Source organism: Carassius carassius, chromosome 11, assembly GCF_963082965.1.
Source record: "Carassius carassius chromosome 11, fCarCar2.1, whole genome shotgun sequence".
In the NCBI taxonomy this organism is placed as follows: Eukaryota; Metazoa; Chordata; class Actinopteri; order Cypriniformes; family Cyprinidae; genus Carassius; species Carassius carassius.
The window spans coordinates 29918235-29933955 of NC_081765.1; the positions used below are offsets into that span (position 1 = coordinate 29918235).

Sequence of the window (15721 nt, forward strand, 5' to 3'; positions counted from 1 at the left end):
TCCCTTTGACATAAAGGCTATTGTCTAAATGTTTCAAATAAAAATAAAAAATGTAAAAGGTGAAATTAAACTTAATAATTTAACAATTTTGTTTATTTAATTTAATAAACTGGATACAGTAACCTGAACAACTAGTGTCCGGCATACCTGTGAATGCCTTCAATAGAGTTTAAAAGGCATCCCATGTTGCACCTCATAAAGTTGGTTTAGGTCTAGATTAAGCAAAACTGGAATCTAGAAGTTCAAATATAAGAGAGATTTGATTTGCTTATCATTTTCGGTCATTAAATAACCCCTAATGTTCCATCTGTGTTATTTCAAAGTTCCAAGGACTTCTCTGTTGTGTGGAAAAGAGCCGTTCAGTCTATACTTTTGCCTGGTAGTGATTCTTCTGCTTTCATCCTTTGGTCATTGTGCTAAAATGGAAGTTTTTTGGGACAACGTTGGGCCTTGTATCGTAAATACGCACTAAACAGCATATAAAAGTCAATCTGCCTGCGAGTTTCACTCTTCTGTTGCAAACCTCTGGAAAAATATCAGGTATGCTCTGTTTCATATAATAAAAATTAATGGTGGAAGTATACCTTCATAAGACATTAAGAAAAAAGCATGCGTCATACAAACCAGTTTTATGACACTTTTATGGTGCTTTTTGTCATTTTTAAAGCTTTAAAGCTCTAGGTCACCATTCACTTTCATTGTGTAGAAAGGAACAGTGTCAATATTGTTCTAAACTTCTCTTTAAGGGAAAAAAAGAATTTGGAATGGTTTTGGTGAACTTTACCTTTAGTCTAATAAGAAACCATTTAGGAGTAAGTGCTTTGTATCGGTTAAGCAAAATGCAGAGGGGAAACGACTCCCAGCATTCACAGCCTGTGGCAGTCGGCTGGCTGTTCTCCCTCCTCAGGTGGTCCAGTCTTCATCACGTTTAATTATATGTGCTGCTTTGGATGCTGATGGGAAAGAGTGATCTCTAAGGCAAGAAGCGCGTGTGGGACCAAGTCTCTGGATAGGACGGCTTCTAATTAAAGCTGATTTGTGAATCGGAAGAGAGTTGAGATCCCAACTTCCAAGTGACATCTCTGACACGAACGTTAAGCAGACCCTCTGAGATCTCTGTATGATTCGAAGGAAAAGAGTGTACTTATGCTTAATGAGTGTTTAAATATATTACCTTTGCATCTATATGGTGACAGAGGAAGAAAAAAGCAAAGACTCTGGCTGTTTCAAAACCTACTCCGTTAAATAAACCTGCTTCTGATCGTAGTTTCATCTCCTGGATCTCTTGCTATAATGAAAACTGTGAGATGATTGATGGACCAATCCAGGATTATGTCAAATCTTGAAAAATTACACCCGCTAACACAATAATCCACATATAAAGAACATGGCCCTGGCAAAAGAAAGCAACCATTTTGCTGATGTTGGTAAAGTGGTTTGTTTGTTTTGAGGATAATGATGGTCATGGATTAATATTCCATAATCCAGTAAGGGATGGATGAGCCAGTCAGAGGTTTGAGGGCACACAGAGACGCTATGTCCAGGCCCCAAACTGACCTCATCACAGCATACACGCAGGCACAGCAGAGCAGAGCCAGGCCACTGACGTCAGTGCTTCTGATTGGGGTTATGTTACTGCTCACTGGGCCACGACCTCATAGGCCAAACCGTGACATCACTCGCAATTCAAAACCGCTCTCCCCGGTTTGGATCACACAACAGCCAGCCTTGCAGAATAAGTCTTGATTTCTGAATGAGTTGACTTACGAGTAAGGCTGGGAATTGGGTTCTACTTTTTCAAAAAAAAAAAAAAGATTTTAAATGATATTCTGCTTTGTTACTGGTTCATAAGTATGGATTCTTACACTAAAATGTTCTGGTATGATATTAAAACGAAAATCTTACAAATCACTTAATTAATCAGTCACAGCAAGTCATTATTTTTATCACATTGAACTTAAAATTAGCCAAAACAATAAAAACCTTTGAACAGGATGAAGATTTCTCTTAGTTTGATCTAAAGAAGATACTTAAGTTTCCCAGCAGACAAAAAAGTAAAATTTAAGGTTTCACCCACTGGCATTTAATGCATCATGTTTCCTTCTTGAGCATCCGTATATGTTTGAGTTCCTCTGTTGTCATCACATTACGAGTAAATCACTCGCATATGCAACAAAATTTTACTCTGGGCGACTTTAATGATGTCTATCGTTAGCCATTGGCTAATAAATTCTTAGATTTTACTCGCCTGTGTGCGTGTTCGAGGCTATTATAAGTTTAGCACAGATATTTTTTCACTCGCTGAACACGGAGTGCTTCAGAGCACTCTCAATGGACACACAGCGCACCTGTATTTGACGCACTGTAAACTCTGTGTGAAGGAGCTCGACTCGCCGTCGCTTTGCTGATAGCACTGTTTCTCACACATGCAAAGAGAGAGAAAGAGAGTCTTGCCAGGCTGAATCGACGCGCTACATGTAAACTATATTCTTTCGTGTATTTCCCTGTTAAAATAATGGACCAGAACCAGAACTGTGACATTCTTACAAATGTGATTAAAACCAATGGCTTGCCATCACATACACTGTTAAAAATAAAGGTTCTTTTTTGAAATCTATGAAATCTTTCCATTCCACAAAAGGTTCTTTATAGTGGAAATTTTTTTTTTTTTTAAATGCTCTTCACACTAAGAAAAAAAAATGTTTCTTTTAAGAACTGTTGAATGAACGGTTCCTTGGGGAACCAAAAATGGTTCTTCTATGGTATCACTGTGGAAACGCTAGTTTGGAAACTATATTTAGTGTAGGCCTCAAACTGCTCGGCATTCAAAGCTGAACTTTGCCCTCTGGCTCTCAATGCCACTGGTAGGATGATGGCATTAGCAGCTTTAGTCTTGTTAACAGTATTGCACTCTAACACAAAGCTCATCTGCTTGACAGAGTTGGCAATCTCTTCAAATTTAGCACACCTTAGTATAAGCTGTCAGTGACACGATGGCACTGACCTTTGGCCCTTTGCCTAATGACTCACTGTTTACTTCAATCCTATAGAGTAAAGCTTACAGCTATGCCACTTCACCTCTTCCAGAAGGATTTGCTGAGCTTTTTAAAGCTGGACTAAGATTTATTTATTTTTCTTTTGGCCTGCCAATAATCAAATTCACACTGTTAGTAAACCAGAACTGATTCAGACAGTGACCTTTGCTTTGTTCCCAAACCTAGTGACCTAGACAGGCAGCCGACTTCTTAGGTTGCATTCAAAACAGAAAATCATACAGTTAGACATGTGCCGGTATTCGGTAATGCGATACATCATGGTAATGAATATGCACAATATTGTTATTGTGGGCACTTTTAAATACTGTGAATAATTATACACGCTGAATGAAAGCACATTCACTCTCTAACAGCAGATGGCGCTAAACTGCAGAAAATGCACCCCTTACCCTGGAAACCCCATAAATAAAGCAGCTGCTACTTTCTAAACCATATTTAAATCATTTTAAATAGCCATTCAGATTTGTGTATTTGCTATGGTGTTTTTCACAATGTCAAATACTTAAATATTTAGACTTAATAGGCTATTTATTTCCTTTTTTCATATATTAATCTAGACTACAACATGCCCTAGATTTTGTTTGAAAATGTTTTAATTCTTTATTTGTTCATTCACACTTTACATTAGGGCTTCATTAGTTAACATTAGTTAATTAATTAGTTAACATACACTGCCAATGCAAAATTATTCTGAACATTCATTACTCTCTTAGGTATTCCAATATTTTATAACACGCTGTTAAAACTGAAAGTTGCAACTGTTATTTAATGAGCTAACATGAACAGAGACTTGTATTTTTAACAAAGATGTATAACTTCTGTAGCAAATGTAGCTATTGCTCATTGTGAATGTTAATGGTTAACTAATGAGGTCTTATTGTAAAGTGATAACTTTATAGTTCTTTTGCACTTTAATCTGTGTAAAACTTTTAACTTTATATATTTTTCTGTATTTCTTTATTCTATTTAAATGTTCAGTTATTTTAGTTATAAGAAGGCAGCAACTTATAACACAAAGCACTTCTATTCACTACTGATCCCAACAGAATTTGCTAAGTTAAAAACATGATAAACCAATTAGCATACACAAATATTTAAATAGTCCATTTTTAATTATTAAATCTTAGAAAGTGGTAGCTCTGCACTGACTTTGTCCTTCTGCCCTCTTTACCTCTGAAGAATCATGCCTTAATCAGCACCAATCAACTCTTTCTGATTCCTAGAACTGTCCAGATGTAATATTGCTTGTGGTGGAGACTGTGGTAAAGTCTGGGTGTGGAACATTCCTGGACATTCCTGTTCCTAAGGGGCATAAATCCCCAGAGAATGGCACAACAGCCAAAATAAACAGTGTCAATAAACTGTTTAAATTTCAGATTTGACAGAATTTATTTTGGTTGAAGCCATGGCAAAGCAGATTGCACACATGCTCATGACTGGTGACTGGCGAAGCACACTGAACGGCAACATATTCAAAAAATAAAAAGATGCAAACAATTTAAATAACATGCAAATTATATAACGTAAAATAATGTAAAAAATTAAAGTTATTACTAAATATTACTAAATATATATAATAAATGTTCGTACATTTAAAATATTAACCTTAAAAATTATCAGTGGTTTGCTTCAAGATATACACTAAAAAGTTGAAAAGTATATTTAGTTATATATAGGATGTACATTATATATGCATCTTTTTTTAAATGTAATTTATTCCTGTGATGCAAAGCTGAATTTTCAGCAGCCATTATTCCAGCCTTCATTGTCACATGGTTCTTCTGAAATCATTCAAATATGCTGATTTACTGTTCAATTATTTTTGATACTCTATTAATAATGATTTTTATTATTCATCATTATTATTATTCATTTATTATTTATTATCAATGTTGAAAACAGTGTTTGCTGCTTAATATTTTTGTTGAAATCCTGATAGATTTCTTTTTCAGGATTATTTGATGAAGAGAAAATTAAAGAGCGGCATTCATTTGAAATAGAAATATTTTCAAACATTTTCTGGCATATCTCTTTATTGTTGATTTAGATCAGTTCAAATGCATCTTTGCCGAATAAAACTATACATTTTTTTTGTTTTAATTTTATTTGCCTGCCCATAATTTCTCAATGGTGGTGTGTCACAGTTTCCGTAAAAATACTAAACTGCAAAAACAAATTTTTCCAAAATGGATAATAATAAGAAATGTTTCTTAAGCAGCCAATCAGCATATTAGAATGATTTCTGAAGGATCATGTGACAATGAACACTGGAGTAATGATGCTGAAAATTCAGTTTTACCATCTCAGAAAAAAATAAAACTTCTAAATATATTCAGTTAGAAAACTGTTATTTTTTTTAATTGTAATAATCTTTAATATTATCACTTTTTTTTTTGAAAAAGCATTCATCAAATGAATGCTTGCAGACATCGTGGAAACCATCCCGTTCGAACGAAGAACTTTATGTAGAGGCCTGCTAAGCCAAAGAATAAGAGCTCCCTGGGTAAAAACAACAACAGTCAACAATGAAGCGGTCAGCTACAAATGAAAATTTGCTTGGAGGGGAGGAATGCGGGGGTGTTGCGCTGCCTTACGGCCCACAGCTGTTCTCCGACACAGACCCTGTCCATGACACCACACATGAAGAGAGAGAGATGGCCCAGGGGCCCTCGGGGGACAGAGGTGGATGATATTCTATATACATAGGCATTTAGCTATACACCGTAACAAAACTGTATCCGCCTGCCCAGATTTATCTACACCATTAAATTTAAGACCTGAACCATGCTGAACCAGAAAGGAGATTCTCAAACGTTGTACACGAGGAAAACATGTGGATGCAACTCCATGAAACGGAGCTAATTACAACCCAAAGGAGCATGATGTAATCCAGAAGATTTCCTGAGACGTTACTGGGAAATGTATTCTTTATGTGTTTAGCCATTATTGGACAGCTCCATAAATGCCCGAACATCCATTGTCAGGAACATGGCCACAGAAATGAAAAAGAACTAGTCCTAGAACAAGTGCCATATTACAATACAAACATCCTTAAAGTCTGCATGAATTCATAATTTAGCTCGTCTATTTTCCTAATAACTGTACTGATCATTCTGTGAATTGTTAGTTCAAAGAAAAAAAAAAACAAATCTTTAATCAACATTGAATAACCTCTGATACAACCTTTTTATTTTTATTTATTTATTTCAGCTAGTTTTTACTGTCTTCCTTCTGGTAACTTTTCACAATTCACTAAATTACAGATAGTTCAAATTAAGTCTTATTAGGAAAGTTTTTCAATTATCCTGTTTTAGTAGGAAAGTTTTTGTAACTATTTTTCAATTATTAAACTAAACAGTACAGCTTCATTTCATTATGGTTTAATCAGCCAATAAACGTGAAGTACTCTCAGCTCCTTTGAAACATTTTACCATATTTAAATACATTATTTAATGATTATACTATAATCCATTATTTAAATCCAAAATTCCCAGAAAATCAGCGTAGCAAATCCTTAAAAATCAGCAGATTCCATGAACAGTGACCCAGAATAAATTTAAATATTCAGATATTCTAAATTAAAAATTCAAACTATGTCAGATTATAAAAGTAAAAGATGCCAAACCTTGTTGTTCTAATGGGCTGCGTGCAAAAACAATCATGCAGCATGACCGATGTCTGCATTCACAGACAAATGACTCTCTCAAACGGTTCTTATAATGAATCATTCAAACTGGTTTGAATCAGTCGTACAAATCCTTCACTGAATCAATCAGAGCAGCTACTGAATCGACTGAATCTTACTCACTTACTGGCCAGAAAGTAATCATTATCATATCTCAATCTCATGCAAACAAAGAATGAAAACACTAACAAACAAACAAATATAAGCCAGCAGCTAAAATGAGTGTTATACTGTAAATGCGGTTTACTTACTACTAAAGAGTCTGCTGAGTTGAGTGAGTGAACTCTACAGTGGAAGAAAAGAAGACAGCTGGTGTAGCTACTACAGACATGTGGCACTGATGAGCCGGTTCTTCCGTACTGACGTTCCCTCTGCAACAGGAACCAGCTCTATCAGCAGCACCATTTCCCCTACCTCCGTTTACTTATGCCTTCCTCGACATCCTCATCGGATTCTCTTTATAATGGTTAAAGGAAACTGGTTTCAGGCTGACTTCCAAAGTACCATAACGTCATGTCTAATGACCAGTCCCTCACAAAATCTGCACCTGTAAAAACTCTACAGAAAAAAACTACAGAATTGGTCATTATACAAAATAAAATGGCTAAATTTAAAAATGAAAGTAACAATAAAAGTGTAGTACTCTCAGCTTGTTTAAGACTTTTTACCAAATTTCAATCCATTGTTCCATTATTATATTCAATCCACAGGGTATTGACCTTTCCAGGTCCAAATTCAAGGACCCTCAAATTCAAGGACTTAATGTGGGCACACATTTCAAGTGAGAGCGAGGTTACATCGTGTTATCTTGTTAAATACATTGTTGCAGTTTTCATGTGTCAAACACAACTATGAAAAAAAAAAAAAACTGGCCATATGACAGAGATCTGAGATTCTTTTTTTTTGTATTTCTGTTTTGCATAAAACTGAAGAATATTGGTTGGTGGTTAAAGTAGTGCCCAAAGTAGTGCAATGACCATATCCCAAATATCAAAACTCAATATGTCATTTCCATACCTAAAATACATATTTTACAGTCACTGTTATGCATATTGATCATAAACAGCTGAAAAGCTTCCTACCAGTGGCCCTCCTTCACAAAACCTAACATCTAGCACAGTTTTATCACAGGCAGAATGCAAAATGTTTCAATACAAAGTGTAATTACAACTTCTCAAACCTTTAACCCACTGGGAAAATCAACCATTCAGCAGTTTAAAAGCAGCCATAGGAGGAAAAAAATGGACTTGGCAACCCTGCATTCAACAAGAGCTGCAGGAGTCAGATTTGACTGATTCACAGGCTGAGGAGAGAGAGAGATGGCTGATTTTAATACTTTGCGTATTGATAGCGGCTCCCTGATGCGTGAAAATTATGCAACATTAAAATGTTTGCAGGGAGCGGACAGGATTGGACACAAAAATCACGGGAGCGGGCAATAATGGGGGATTAAGAAATCAGTCTCTCGCAGCGCTCTAATAAAAAAAATGCACTGGCATCTATACAAAGCAAAAGCCGAATTCCCGACATTTTGGCCAATTCAGAAAGGCCATGAATTGTTGGCGAAATAACACAATAGCGGACCAGATGGAATAGTATGGAATAGTTTCCAGAAAACTTCTTGCACAAAGTAAATTCAAGCACTTTCAAAGACCTGCATCAATGTATGTTTATTTTCAAAAACTTTCCAGGGCCTTTTTTTTTCAGATTCACAAACGTTCAAGGATTTCAAGGACCCATGGGAACCCTGAATCCATTATTATTTAAATCCAGAAGTCCCCTGACTTCCAGGAAAATCATCAAGGAAAAAGCTGAAAATCAGAAGACTCCATGATCGTTGACCTAGAATGAATTTAAATATTCAAACTATTCAAATATAAACATTTAAAGTTATAAAAAAATTAAAATAACCAATTTATTCATTTAACTCTAACGGTTCTTATTTCGTATAGTAAGTTCGTAAGTTTATCCTGAAAAAGTGTAGAAAATGCTGAAAAATTATTTCATGATCAGTGACCTAGAATAAATTGTATTATTCAAAATATAAAAATACTTAAAAGTCAAAACTTCAAAACACGCAAAAAATTCAACGTATCAAACATAGACTTGTGACAATTACATTTTTTAACCTTTTTGTTTAATTGGTGGCAAATTTCTATGAATTCATACAGCATCATGATTCATTTAGTATGACTTTTCGAACAAATCGTTTCGTACGAAACGGCCAAACATTAGTTTTTTCTTTTCTTTCTTTTTTTTTTTAAGGACATTTATGAACTTTCAACTGCTCTGCCTGACACAATTTGTATACTTTCAACCAACCACTGAACAACACACACAGAATTGTGGGATAACTTAGACAGTGACGCATGCATCAACATCCAAAATATGCATAACAACCATGTTGTTTCAAATTCAAACATGCCTTGTTGTCTTCCTCTCTCCATATACTGCCTGAGAAAGCAGCATTTTCCAGAGTACAGACACGGCTGGAGATCATGCCAGAAACCTTCCAAGAGAAACCGAATCACAAAACACTGTTTGCAGAGACGGACAAGCCACAATCCTCAGAGTCAGGTCTTTAATTGCAGGTCTTAAAATGATAAACACTAGCCAAGGGACATTTCTGTTATTGCTCTTGAGAAGCTGAACGCAGCTTGAGTAATCACAGGTATATGCACTGCTTTATACAGTGCTATTTTAATCTGCTGACTGATGTGAGGTAGAGCAGCCTGAAACAGTCCTGCGGTCTTATCCAGAGCAAAAATGAACACAAGGAGGACTGCACCCTATCAGACTAAGATAAGTTTCTAACCCCTCACAACAGAGCAGGAACACACAGCGCTTGCCCTCTTAAAGCATGGATGTATGGGTCAGTTTTGACATCCATGTTGGAAGAGGAAGACCTCTTACGGATGCTGTGACATCCTGTGAAATCTAGGAAATTTAAATGAATGGCTCTGTCCCAAAACTTAGTGAGCTACTCCCAGCAATGGCCGCATTATAACTGAAAAGGAAATAGCTATGACAAACAGGAAATTCAAATAAAATACTGAAATAATAAAATATCAAAATCAAATATTAAATTATTCGGAAATAACTGGGTAATAAAATGATCAAATATTGAAATTAAAATATCAAACACTAAAATCAAAAAGTCTTAAAAAAAACACATTCAAGTATTAAAATAAGCATAATAACACAGTCAATTAAATATTAAAATTATCAAATACTAAAATATTTTATTGATTGATTTAAAATTGTAATTATTTCAGTAACTAATAATAAGTACAATTAGCAAATATTGAAATATTAAAATAAAATAAAAATCTAATATTTAAATAATTAATCAAATACTAAAATCAAAACAATCAAATATATATATTTAAAAAATCTAATTATGAAGAACTACTAAAAATATACGAAGCGTGTACAAATACTGGGTAAAACAGATCAAATGCCATCTTGGATGCATAATGCAATGCTTGCCTTCTCCACAAAGCATGTATGTGATACTGCCTTAAAACTGGGCAAAAACAAGTCATCTTTGAAGGCACCATAATTATCCTACCTACCAATGTAAATGCTTTCTAAGTTAGAGCTGTCATAGATGTCTGCGAATTAACACCAGCCTAGTGTACAACAAGTAATATGCAAATAAAAAGTGCACAAAGCCAGCAAGAGCATATTTTATGAAATTAATGATTTCTCTAATAGCAGATTTCTATTTGTGTGGCTCAATGAAGGTCACAAGTGCTTTCGTCTGTCTGATGTGCGGTCGGGATAATCATTTGGAAAGGTCAAACCAATCATAACTCTGTATAGGAAAAGACTGGGGTGCTGAAAAAACAGGTAAAAAAATCAGACATGTATGTCCTCGGATCTCGCTGCTCAACACAGCGCATGCGTCCTGTATGAGGTCAGGACACGGGAAAATATTACATATTGTTGGCACATTAGGGAAAAGTAATGCGGCTCTTATATTATTGAGGAACAGCGATCAGGGCTCATAGCAGACTGAAAGGCTGACGGGGGAATGTCACTGGCTCCGTCAGTCACTTCCCTAGGTCTGAAGTGTGCTCATTTTGAAAGGAGCACAGGAATACAAGAGTCTTTACTCAAGAGTTTATCTCCCGCCATCATTACTCACGCTAAGACCTGCTGCACTTATGGTACATAACCGACTTGTTAAACACAGACCATTACTCAAACTTAACCAAACTAGCACTCGCTTTTTGGAATTCAACAGATGAACAACTGACCAAGACACTGCCTTCATGAATTTTACAAGAACAGCCTGCCTTTTTTTTTAATACCGGCAGGTGGGAAACAGTTTTCACAAAAAAAAACCGTTACATTTATATAACTTAAAAAAAAAAAGAAAAAAAAAGAATTGTCTATATTTATTTATTTATTAGCTTTTGGCAATAATAATTCAACATCTTCACGTGTATGCATTTGTGCTGAAATGACAAAAAAATAACAGCACTGAAGTCAGAATATAATACAAATAAAAACATATATTATAGTGGAAGAAAAATACACCAAAAACAGCAATAATCTGAAATATTACTACATTTTTTTTTTTTTTTACAATTTTAAACTGTTTTCCATTTGGACTATTTTATTTCTCCATATTTAAAGAAATAAATTGAACTTACAATATGTAATGTTATTTATACTATAGACGTTTAAGATGCTTAAACAATGCTCTCATACTCACAAGAGACAAAGGGGGAATGAGAAATTAATTTATTGTCACATGTGGGGTCAGTAAAAGGTTTTTTTTGTTTGTTTTTGTTTTTTATTGTCTTTTATGCTCACCAAAGCTGTATTTATTTGATTAAAAATACAGTAAAAACTGAAATATTGTGAAATATTAGTACATAATTTATTTCTGTGATGCAAAGCTGAATTTTCAGCATCAAAATTCCAGTCAGAAATCTTTCTAATATGCTGATTCGCTGCTTAAGAAACATTTATTTTTATTATCAATATTAACAGCTGTGCTGCTTAATATTTTTGAGTCAACTGTGATACATTTTTTTCAGGATTCTTTAATGAATAGAAAGTTTAAAAGAAGAGAATTTATTTGAAATAGCATTGTAACTCAATATCAATTTTTTATTTATCTTTGCTGAATAAAAGTATTAATTTCCTTCTTTCTTTTTTAAATGTCTGAACAGTATTACACATACCTTTTCCTGTTCCTTGTCTGGTCTGCAAGTCTGAATCCCTACTGAACACCATTGGGATGAATTGGAAAGCGAGCCAGATCTCACTGCCTAACATCAGTGCCTGATCTCACAGATGATGTATTGTTAAACATTTCATTTCAAAAAGCACGAATCCGTCCCTTTACCGCCTAACAGCTTCCACTCTTCGGGGAAGGCCTGTAATGCTGGAACATGGAAGCAAGGATTTGTTCCATTTCAGAGACAAAAGCATTTCAGAGACAAAAGCCCTGGCTTGCATTTATCCCAAACACAACTCTCAATAAATGCAATTACTCTCGAATTTTAAACATGTTTGGTTCAAATGATATATTATCAAAAGCTACGATTGTTGAACATCCTCACATAACCCTGCATTAACAACATGAGCTCAATACTGACAGTAAAGTAAATGTTTCTCACCAGTAGATGAGGTAGAACAGTTGCAAGACCATCGGCCAGGCCAAGTTAGGAAGGATTTTCTTTAGTAGCTAATCTGTGGATTAGTGCCTGGAAAGTCTCAACTCCATCTCATCCCCTATTTGGCTAAAAGAGCTCAACAATAACCTTCCAACTCCCACGATGCATCACGAATGACCCAACTGAGTCTTCCTACACTCTAAAACTCTTTATATTTGGATAGATTTGGATATTGCGCAAATATACAGTATTTCTTGCGACCTACTCACTCGTTTTATGCATTATATGCTAAATTCTGATTAAATCGCATAATTTGCAATGCTACATGGGATGTATATAGTTTCTACAATAAAATGATTCAAGTCTAGTGACTCCTTATACATTTTTAAGCACTTTTCTGCTTCAAATCAAATGTTGTAAACTGTCTTAGAGCTTGTTAGTTTGGTTCAACGACTTTTTAATTGAAGATTTTTTTTTTTTATCTCAATGGAGAAAATGTGAAAAATACTTGTAAACCCAAGGCCGCTGAAAAGTTCTGGTACCCAAGGCTTTCTCCTCTTCTACCTTAACATCTTAGCCACAGTCTCATTTGGTTTGCTCATTCATATATTAAAGCACTGTTTTCTGTAAAACTGCTTTGAAACAAAACATATTGTGAAATCAAACTGACCTGACGTTTGCTGAAGGTAACTAGGGACTCCACCTTACTTCAACCCTTAATTGTCTTTATTCAGTGAGTCATCTACTCAAATCTCACAGCATAAACACAAACAAGAATATTACGTGTTTCTGGCATCAAGCACGAGAAACTAAACAAGCCTAAAAACAGATAAAGAGTTGAGGAGAAATTGGTGTCAGATCAGTCTTTTTATACCTCAGTCTGAATATTTTTTAAAGGGGCCATATCTGGGGTCCAGTTAAAACGTGAAACCAGACTGAAATTATTAAATTACATAAAAAAAATAAATAAAAATAAAAAAAACGTCAGTATTTGTGTTATTAAGTAAGAGTATCCATTCTCTGTGTTAGGAAGATAAATGACAGAAAAAGGAATTGAAATGGAATTCAAAGAATTTCAGCAGAGGGTCCATCCATCCAACCTTCTTCAAAGTTTAGCTTGACAACCGTTTCTACTTAAAAATGTGTTATATGAATTTCTTAGAATTTCAAATTAAATTCTACTTTACATTCAAATTGAAATTGCAATTCTACATCCTGTTTGCTATTTTTCGCTACCTCAATTTATAGTTTTCACATGACATCACAGGAACGCCCACCTGGAGGGCAAAACAAGGCTTTTTATGACGTTTACATTAAGTAGTAATGTAGTAAGACAGTTATATTTAAAATCCAAATCAGTATATACACCTTATTGATAATGCATACTTTGCACAGGCAAGCAGATAAGCCCGTAATATAAACGCAATACACAAAGTTTCACCTTAAATGTTTTCCCATAGAAAACCATTACAAAGAAAACGCTTAACGATTTAGCGTATTGCATTCCTTTTTCCAAGCTCATATGCTTGTCTGTATAAAGTATGCATCACCAATAAAGTGTGCACTGTAGGGCTGGGACAACGCGTCGAGGTCATCGATGACGTCGACGCAAAATATGCGCATCGGTTCGTCGACCTGTTTTTATTTCTCTAAAAAACGTTTGCAAAACGTTTACCTTATGTGCGCTGAATATACGCGATGGCCGGATCAACATTCTGTCCAACGTTATATAACCAATCCAGGGGATTTTCTGCATTGATCTTTCTTTTTGGCGGCTGTCAAAACCTTATTTGATCGGTGAGTGACAGTGACAGAGCACATACGAGAGAGAGCCCCGGCTGCGCGCGCACTCACAGTCTTCAAACAACACGAGCGCTTCTTGCTCTCTCTCTATCCCTCTTTCTCTCGTTCCATCGTGCATATTAACCAAAATCATTAAACACGATAGAAAAAGGGCGAAACACCCAAGTTTCACGCGCGCTCGCGCACTCACAGTCTTCAAACGACACGAGCGCTGTCTTGCTCTCGCTCTCTCTCTCTCTCTCGCTCCATCGTGCATATTAACCAAAATCATTAGACACGATAGAAAAAGGGCGGAACGCCAAAGTTTCACGTGGAGCATTCGGAGATTTTTTTTTTTTCCTTGACAGGCTGCTGGCTCCCACTGTTAATTTTTATTTTTTATTTTTTGGAAAAGCAATCTCTGTATTAGCTTAAAGCCCTAAAGTTTACATTGGTTACTGTATTCTTTCAATTGCTCTAAACAAGTATTTTGGGTGAACTTTTTTATTGAATGCTAGACATCAAGTTGTTGTTATTTTCATCTGAACTTTTTTTCAGTAAGCTAGATCCTATGTGTTCAGTAAGCTTGTTTCAGTAAGCTATGTGTTTTCAAGGCTTCAAGGTTTTATTGGATGCTATCTCTATACAAGTGCAAAGTAATGCATTCTTAGTCAGTCTTTTATTTTGTAATTTTAAGAGAAATAAAGATATATTGCAATGTTAAGGAATTCATGTTTTTTTTTCATTCAGATATGTAAATCAACATGTATAAATTGTTAGTAGTCAATTAATGGGGAGATAATCGAAATCGAATCGGTCTGAAAAAATTAATCGTTAGATTAATCGATGCATCGAAAAAATAATCGCTAGATTAATTGTTTAAAAAATAATCGTTTATCCCAGCCCTAGTGCACTGAATTTGATATTTTAATATTACAGTTTCAAAGGCACTTTAAGTGTTTTTACATTAAACGTTTTAGAATGTCACACTGTTTTTAATTTTAATATTGTGGCGGGTGTTTTATATGTATTGCAAATAAGCAAAACATGCATATTGTTCACATATCTTTGTTTTATCCTTTTGAGAGATGATCTAAATATTAGGAAATGACTGGAAACAAATGGAAAATTGACAGGCCTGTGCTGCAGTTCTATGGATGTTTTGCCCACCAGGTCTTCGAGTCAGTCACATGACTGAATACTAAGAATACCATCTGATCTTTCTTTTTTTTGTCGCAATGAAAATAAAACTCAGAAATGCCATCTTTGTAGCTTGATTTCACTAGGAACGAAGCTTTAAGTTCTGAAAGTTCAGCACATAAAACACATTTCAAACAATTAAAAAACAAAATGATTCGTTGAGATCTAACCCCTTTAAACATGCTCACTCACACAACTGAATCATGACCTTCCTAAACACAAAACACACTACCACAAGCTCGCAGTTCACAGAGGAAATGGAAACAAACTGCGGTGGCCTGTGAAACAACCCTGATTATAAAAAAAAACAAGAGATGTTGAGGAGAGGTTAAAAAAAAAACATCGTCACATCTGGCTCCGGGACT

General features: G+C 35.1%; 1 protein-coding gene across 3 annotated transcripts in view; it reads right to left on the reverse strand.

The window, feature by feature from the left end:
• hdac4 (histone deacetylase 4) overlaps positions 1 to 15721 on the reverse strand; it is a 223863-nt gene that overhangs the window by 164588 nt on the left and 43554 nt on the right. The gene's annotated exons all lie outside the window — the stretch shown is intronic.